The sequence below is a fragment of the Merops nubicus genome, unplaced genomic scaffold (genome assembly GCF_000691845.1).
Source record: "Merops nubicus isolate BGI_N331 unplaced genomic scaffold, ASM69184v1 Scaffold51620, whole genome shotgun sequence".
NCBI classification, from domain to species: Eukaryota; Metazoa; Chordata; class Aves; order Coraciiformes; family Meropidae; genus Merops; species Merops nubicus.
Window position 1 is genome coordinate 1 of NW_008583183.1, and position 8,307 is coordinate 8,307.

Consider the following 8,307-nt stretch of genomic DNA (forward strand, 5'->3'; position numbering starts at 1 on the left):
CCCGGACCTCGCCCCGCGCCCCGCGCCACCAATGGTGAAGATGACGAGGTCCAAGACTTTCCAGGCCTACCTGCCTTCCTGCCACAGGACCTACAGCTGCATCCACTGCAGGGCTCACCTCGCCAACCACGATGAGCTCATCTCCAAGGTACGTGCTCCCCGGGGAGCTGCTGTGGGAGTGCCTGGCCTTAGCCGGCACCACGGCTTCTGCTCGGAAAACGGGCTCTGGGCCTGGAGGGATCTGTCTGTGAGCTGCTGGTTTGGTTTTAAGTCATCTTGACAATAGATGTAGGGGACAGGTTTCCAAATTCAGCCTCTGGAGTGCTCGCAGGGGGTCCATTGCTTCTCCTGCTGCCTCCTGCTCTCTATCGTTCCCAGCTGTAAAGCTGACTGATGGCCAGGAGAGTGTAAATTACCTCCTGGTACTTGTTGTTTCTGCACATGCTTGTCAGCATAACCAAAGGATTATTGGATGATCAAGATTTGGAGGCAAAGTGTCTGAAAATGTTCTCTCTGTTAAACTCTGAGCTGTACCAAGCAACTGTGCTAAAGCCCCTTCTTAAGGGAAGGTTCTCTGGTGCCTCTACCAAAATGTAACACTGCTTTCTAAAGACTGATGAGTTGTTGTTGCTCAAACCCTCCCACTGAGAAGACACTTTGCCATGAAAAAGCAATGAAGGATGGTAGGATGTGCTCTGTGCTGGGGAGGGTAGAAGGATTCTGTACTGTCTTCTGATCTGTTGATCACAAGGGGAAAAGTCTTGATAAGATGAATTAAACCTTTTCAGAGCCAGTGAGTCAGGGGCCTGTGATGCAGAAGGAGCAGGCTCATAAGAGGGTCTCTTTCTGAAGTGCAAAACCTAAACTTTCTCAGAGCATCTGTTGGAGCCTGCAGTGCCTGGTTGTGGTCAAGCATCAAGCTTCCAGGTTTTGGCTTCCTGGGCAATCAAGTGTTCCAGAAAGCTTATTCAGCTGACAAAATTTGTATTCAGAAAAAGCAGCCTCCTGGTGAGATTTATTAGCTGAGATGAGAAGAGCTTGTGCTGTGAGCTGTGTGTGTGCACAGCTCAAACTGGTTCTGCTTCTGGGGGCAGCCTTGAGAGGGAGGCAGGAACACAAGGGGCAGAGGTGCTCTGCCTGCTAGGTCTGTAGTGCTTCCCCTCTCCCTCTTTGCACAGAAAAGATAAGAACATGTCACCTTGCACCAAGGGCATCTGTCCTTGCAGGGTTGACATCTTAGCAGCTGTGAAGGTCCTTTTGGATTTGCTCTTGGGTGCTCAGACCCATCTTCTCTTGGAGGCTGTCCCCTTCCTTTGTCTCAGGGCTGTTGCACAGCCTGGGTTGATGTGTACCTCTCTGATGTTTCCTCCATGCCAAACAGCTGAATTTAAGTATTCTGGTGTGAATAATGCTGATTGCAGGCTGCTACAATTCTGGGTTTTGCAGTTTGTGAATAGATAGGGTTCCTATTAGGCTCTCACCTCTGAGTCATTCTGGGACTCGTGAGGGCTCCTGTTGTTCTGGTACCATTGGAGTGGCTCTTAGCAGAGCTGTCCTTGGGGACCACAAGGCCTCCAGCTTTTACAGAGGAGAAGGTTGTACATTTCCTCAACAGAAAGATGTTTTGAAATGTGTCAGTAGCAGCCTGTGCCCAGAGTCTGATGTGAAATACAGTCAGCATCTTGGATCCACTCTGGCACTTCAGGCTCCTGTGCTCAGCTGACATGCCTGTAACATGGGGTGGTCACTCCCCTGTCCTTTTGTTGGAAGGGGTCTCATGGGCTGGATTTTGTGTTGGGGCACAAGATGTTTTACTGGATAAAGAAGGGGGGTTGTTTTTCTTACTGTTTTTATGGTAGATTAGTGTTTGTGCTCAGCATTTTTTTCTGATGTTGTTGGTCCCCAGCCAGGGAAAACACAAAGCTGTGCATGCCCAGTGGCTTCACCTTTGACACTTCCTTCCCCTCCTTGTTCTGTGTCCGTGCTCCTTCCAGCTTTGTAGGTAAGTAGCTTCCAGCAGGGCAACACCAGTGCTGCAGACTGCTTGGAACTGGAGCTTCTAGCTGTTGAGGCATGCAGAAACTGCCCAGGAATGCTGACTGCTAAGATGTGGACACGAGGGGGAAGGTGTGAAAGCTCAGTATGAGGCTGTGTGTGTTGAGTCTGGAGGTATTGACCACAGTGTGCTGCCCTGCTTCTGTCTGCTCGTCCTCAGCTCCTTCTAGACTGGTGTCAGTTTGTCACAGCATTGGGACCACGTTGCTGGTGGAGCACTGTTGGGTCATGCAACTCAAATGCAAAGGCTTTGGGGATTTAGGTTTTGTTTCTCAGAGTTACAAACCTTAATATGATGCATTCTTTGTATATTTTAAAACTTTATAAAAGTGATTTTGCAATCCTAATTTGTACAACTGGCTATTCAACTGAGAACAGAAGGGCAGCCCCTGCCTCAAGGGGCTTCCAGCGTGTGTAGAAACTTTCTCAGGCAAATTCCAATAGTCATCTTTTTATCTGAGTTAGGTTTTAAGCACCTCCCTGAGGCCTTCTGCAGTCCTTTCATCACAGCCTTATATTAGCATCTGAGAACCAGGCAGTGCACTTGTCGTGCTTGTTTTTATGTATGGAAATGTGGCAAAGGGAAGGAGGAAACAAGCACTGTGAGGACTGAACAGGGAGGGGGAGATTTTGTCAAACCAGAGTGTTTCTCAGTCTGCAGCGTATCTCATCTCGAACCTGACTATGTCACTTGAATCAAAACAGCCCAAATGACACCATCTTTGGAAATGTTCCCTAGAAAACAGGCTTTTATGTAACAGCAGGGTGTTGGTGATTTGGCTGGATGAAATTAATTCCTCTATTCCTTTTGCCCCAAGTTCTGCAGAGACCACAGGAGAGCTGTGCTGCTTTGTAGGCCATGAGCCTTTAGCTCCTTTGGATACATACAGACTGCAGCACTGGCTCATGCTGTTGGCTGAAACACTGGCTGGAGCTCAGTGCCAGTATTGTTCTGTGTCAGTCCATACTTTGTCCTCTTCATCTCCAAATTTCCCCTCTTAGCCCTTCAGCAGCAGCATTAACCTACTCTGACTTCAAAATGTTTTGTCAGGACTGAGTATCCAAAAAGTCTTTGACCAATATGCCTTTTGCTTTCCTTTCTGCTTAAGGAAAGCCTTGTTCATTAAAATGGGTGGAAGGTCTCTCCATAAGCCATTGCTATTTAAAGAAAATAATCAATGCAGAGGCTTTTAAGGAAATCCAAAGCTGTTACATGAAGCCAGTTACCAAAATATTGCCTGCTTACTTGGCCTTTTATCTTCTGCAGCTGGAGGGGGAAAGTGGTTTAGTGTGTCTTGATTTGTGCTAAGATCTAAAGTGTGGGTTGGATTGTCTGGCCAAGAAAGGTCCTAGTGACTGAGGAAATACAAGGTGATCAGATAGGTTGGGTGGGGTAACTAGTTTTCCTTTGGTGTCTGGGTTAGCATGACTGGAGGTTCTTGTTCCCTTGTAGCAATGCATCAGTTAGAAATCTGTGCCAAATTTAGTACATACTCTGGTTTCATGGCTTTCTCCAGTGCCTAAGTGGTGTGAGACTCTGAGAACTCAACCTTGCACTGCAACAGATTCCTGTGTGACCTTGAACAGGCCACTTTAATACCTTAGTTCCTCCTTTCCCCACCTGTACAATTGAAATGATGCTGGTTTGCCCCGTCTGCTTGGCAGATAAAGCTTTGGAGCAGGTACTGTCTGCTCTGAGGAATTAGTACAGTGTGTCCTAAGCCTCTTTGGCTTTACTGTAAAAGCAAAAATACCATGCCAGGAGACTCTAGTTAAAAAAGCATATTTCAATGCCTTCCAATTGCCAAAAAATAAGTGAAAAATATTTGTTACATTTCTCCTTCCCAGGCACAACATCCCATGGTTTTTAGAATGTTTAAGAGAAATACATATTCTGATAATCAACAGCAGCAAAAGCTCTCCAGGGAGGAGACAGAGGGACTTGTCTTGGGAAATGTGCCTTCTGCATCATGTCCTGGTGGGGCCTGGGGGAAGAGCTGGCATACTAACATCATTCACCAGTGTAAACAGCATCTTTTCTCCTTCCCAAAGTGGCAGGGATGATGCTGGTTCCTACCTACTCCATGCTGTTCAACCTTGGTCAGCCTTTTCTCTTTGAATTCCTATGTGCCTGTTGTCTAGTAAAGAAGAATGGGAACAGGAGCAGAAGGATGAGGCCAAACGCAGCCCCATTAGTGTCTTGGTTGCTGATTTTTTGCTGTGTGAGTGGTAGTTCAGCAGAAATGTCCCTGGTTATGGAAATATGTAGGGAATGTCTTGTGGGCGTCCTGCAGTTTCTTTTTTTCATGAATTACTGTGATCCAACTGCTAAATATTATGCAGTGATGTATCCTCTGAAGTTAGCCTAAGGCTTGCTGAGGAAGTTTAATGTTTTCCTTTGATGTCTGCATGGGACCCTACTGAACATGAATGTGAAATCCTTCAACACAAAAGGCTGCAGCTCTTCCAGCACAGAGAACTTAGGAAAAACAGAGAGCCTGCATGTGCCTGGCTCTCTCAGCTGGGGTTGGATTGTTAGCTTGGGAACACTTAGAAGCTCTCTTTCTCATCTTCTCAGGCAGGAGTCACAGGGTTTACAAGCAAACCTTGCTCCCAATCACTGTGGCCTGGCTGCTGCTTTGAATTCAGCTACTTTGAAGCATTTGGTGCACCAACTATAGGTGAAGTAAGAAGCAATTGTTGGGCTTTTGGGGTTTGTTTTGGTTTTTTTCCTTCTTTGAGTAAGTGGGCAGGGTGGTGTGTCATCTTCTTAGGGCTTTGCTTCTCATGAACCACCTGATATTTGTACGTCAGTTCACCTTGAAGAGATGGAGTTATTTGCTGGGGGGGAGGGTCATGCACACAAGATAAAATAATAATCCTAAAATTATGATATGGTTGTTCCACATCTCTAATTGGATGCAAAAAGAGGCATTTAGTCCAAGACTAGTCAAATGAAAATCCTGCTTTCCTGTTATGGGGGAAAAAACTGTGTGGGGTGAGGCAAGTTTTCATGAGTAGAGTTCTTACTATTTTTCATTACACAGGTTATCTTCTTGCTTTAAAAGTAGATCTTGTTTCTTCCCAAACATGAATTCCCAGCTTCACAATATTAAACTCTTCAGGCCAGGAGGAGCCATCACATGACATCACATCTGACCTCATCCAGAGCATGGGCCAACAGATTTCATCCTGGTTTCTTTCAGAAAAAGCATTTAATCTTGAAGACTTCCAGAGGGAAAATTCACTGCTCCCCTTGGTCATTTTTTTTTCTGGTGGTTAATCATCCTTACTGTTAAAAATCAGAGACTTTGAGTTTAGATTTGTCTGGCTTGTGCTTCCCATCATTAGCTGTTCTTCTCTTTCTGTTGCTAATGAACTAGATGTGTAGTACCTGCTGCCTCTCCCTGTGAAGGGCTGTGGTACACAGTAACCAAGGTCATTCCTCATCACTTTTTTGATAGGCTAAAGAGATTCAACTTTGTCATGGTGCAGTGTTGTTGTTTTTCCAGTTCTGTATCATTTTTGTGATTCTCTTCTACATCTTTAGCATTTTCAGCATCTTTTAGGAGTGGAAATGGGGCTGGTCTCATTGTTCCAGCCTCAGACTCAGCAGTAACATCTTCACAGGGTGTGCATTTCATAATGGTATTAGTCTTACTGGCTCAGCACTGCACAGTAAGCTTCTGTTCATTTATTAGCTCTTTATGCACCAGGTTTATCAATTTTATGCACATTTCTAGAAGCTGTCCAGTAACTTTTGGATCCTGCTTTTCAGCTCTTGTTCCCTAATGAATTGTCACTTTTAGGTATTATTCAGAGCTTGCTCTTAATTGCAAATATTGCTGGGGTTCAAGCTGCAAGTGATGAACAGCAAAGCAGTTCTGTGAGAAGTCATTCCAGTTTTTTAGCTTCCCATGTCACTGCTGTGAGCTTGTGGAAAGGTACCTTGTAGTTCAGAATTGGAGCCCTTCAGTGGTTAAATGGGAGCCTTTTCCTCCAGTGTTTTGACCAGGAGATTGAGGAGGGAAGTGGGTCTCAAAGGCTGTCACTTGAGGATCAATCATCAGCTCTGAGCAGCCTTTATTTGAGAGGGAATGAACAAACAAAAATACACTTTGCAGGGGAAGAAGTCAGGATGTGAAACCTGAGCTGTGTAATGAGTATCTGCAGAGCCTATTCCCTAGTACAGGTCCCTAAATTAGATCTTTCTGTCCTGCGTGATTGCTTCCTCTAGGACTTACCCAACAAGTCACTGGGCTCCCTCAGTTCCTACTGGCCATAATGGGATCTGAAGAGAGTCAGGATGAGGCCTCTTATTTAGTTAGGACATGGTCATTCAGCTGAACGAGCCCAAGGTAATTTGTACCTCCTTGTGTAATTGTGTTTATACAGCAATTAACTGCTGTGTGATTTTTTTTTTCTAAATGGTTCCTTCTGTTCCAGAAAAAGAAGGAAAAAGGTAATAATTCAGAAGAGTTTAGAATTCCCTGTCAAGGAGAGGGGACAGGGTAAAAATGGATTTTTCTAATCCATCACTTTCTTTATGGAAATAACTCTGCCTTCATCTGCTGCTTCCTCTGCCTTAGGATTGATGACCTGGGCATAAATAAAACATTGTTCCCATTTATTATCCAGGGAACTGCCAGGGATGAAGGACAGTGAATCATCAGGGGTTTTGCTGCAACTGCTGCAAATCCTGAACAACTGGAGCATGGAGTTGATCAGGTCTGAGCCTTCCTGGGTTTGCTGGGTGTTTCAGTTCTTGGCCCCTGCAGTTGGAAGAGGAGGAAGTGGCAGCAGGCTCCAAGGCTTGCTGAGGTGGTGAGCTGCCCTATGAACTGCCCATGCAGGTGTGTACTTTTATCTGATTTAGGGTTGTAAGAACAAGCCCAGGAAAAATGCAGCTAGGAGTCTCACAACCCTGAGCCCTCTGGTTTAATCTGTGATTATTCCCACGTGCACAGGAGCGTGGGGGCCACGCTGGGGAGGGGGCTCAGCTGCTGTCTTTTGAGGAGAAGACCCTGGCTTCTCAGGAGGACTCTCTTGTGATCATTTCTATTGCAGTCTCATTTTATAGTAGCAGGAAATGCTATCAGAGGGCTTCACATCTGTTTTAGGGGAGTTCTGTCTGCCAGCAAGAAGCAGATCTCTAGGAGCCTGGCCTCTGCTGGAGAGGGGCCTCAGGGTCTGTCTGTCAGAGGTGTTTTGCCTGACAGTTTTTCTTATCCAGCAGAACTGAAACAGGCAAGGACTGAAGCTTGAGTGCACAAGGAAACTCCACCCAGAGTCTATTCTCTTAAAACACCCAGTGTGTTTGCATGGAAATCACAGCTGTTAGAGTAGGAAACAACCACAAAGGTAGAAACAGACTGTCTTTACCTAAAACCTGGATTTGAAGCTTTGCAGCAATCCCCTGTGCCCTGTCTAGTGCACATGTTTGTGATCAGTTTCCACAGAGGACACATCCACAGTAATAAAATACATTTCACTACCACAAAACTTGTTTTATAAGAGAGAATTTAGGCAACAGATTATACAATGAAGGGTAACTTTTGCTGAACCTTCTCAGCAGTGAGGGGTATGGAAGGTGGCTTTGTCTCACTGCAGTGGATCTTATCCAGGGACAGGAGAGCTGCTGCCCTGGGCAGATCTGCTTCTGCTTGGAGGGCAGATCTCCTCTCATTGTCAGCATGGGTGCTGTTGTGAGCTGGGTGCTGTGTGATGGAACACACTGTTCCACTGCTGCATCTATGGTCACTGTTATGCTGCTAATTAACTTGTTGCATTAGCAGTTTCTATCTTCTATCCCAGTCCTGTCTTGTGTTTATCTCTAAGACACATGCAGTAACAATAATTAATGTGGAAGGAAAGGTCTTTACCCTCCCCCTGCCACTCCTTTTTAAAATGACTTGATAGTTGCATGCTTTGAGCTGGCATCAACCTCCAGGAAGAGAGCAGTGCTCCAACAGGGGGGAACAGCCCACAGCTGCTGCTCTGGCAAGTGCAGGTTCACCAGAATAAAAAAGCATTTTTCATTTCTTTGAATCCAGAAAGACACCACTGGGCTTTGTTCTCATCTTCTGTAGTAAGTAACAAAATGCTTCCCTCCTCTTTGCCCTTCTGCATACCAAATCCTAAAGGCTTGCATTCAGTGGGTGTCATTGGTGACTTAAATGCCAGAGACCAAACCCATCTCAGCTCCTTGAACATCCTGCAGATCTGGGAGTGCTGGTGTCTGTTGGGATTGAG

General features: G+C 45.7%; 1 pseudogene; it reads left to right on the forward strand.

Annotated features, from left to right (window-relative positions):
* Positions 1–40: 40 nt before the first annotated feature.
* Positions 41–148, forward strand: LOC103772440 (annotated as a pseudogene).
* The last annotated feature ends 8,159 nt before the right edge of the window (positions 149–8,307 follow it).